The following is a 261-nucleotide window of genomic DNA, read 5'->3' on the forward strand; positions in this document are numbered from 1 at the left end:
GGTCAAGAATTGCCATAATTTAAATCAATGGGCAACTTGATATGATTAAATTCTTTTCTTTTGACGATTTTACACCATTTAAAAATTACACTGAATGTTTGTGCGTTATTTACAAAGTGATGATTTGCCTTATTATTGTATATAAGTGGTATGCAAAGTTTTACAATCGATATATCAATGAGCCGGAATTGTACCCTTTAAGAAATTCCCAGAAAACCATGTCGTATGAACTTGAATTGAATGAATTTTGAATGAAATTAA

This window comes from Hydra vulgaris, chromosome 08 (genome assembly GCF_038396675.1).
Source record: "Hydra vulgaris chromosome 08, alternate assembly HydraT2T_AEP".
In the NCBI taxonomy this organism is placed as follows: Eukaryota; Metazoa; Cnidaria; class Hydrozoa; order Anthoathecata; family Hydridae; genus Hydra; species Hydra vulgaris.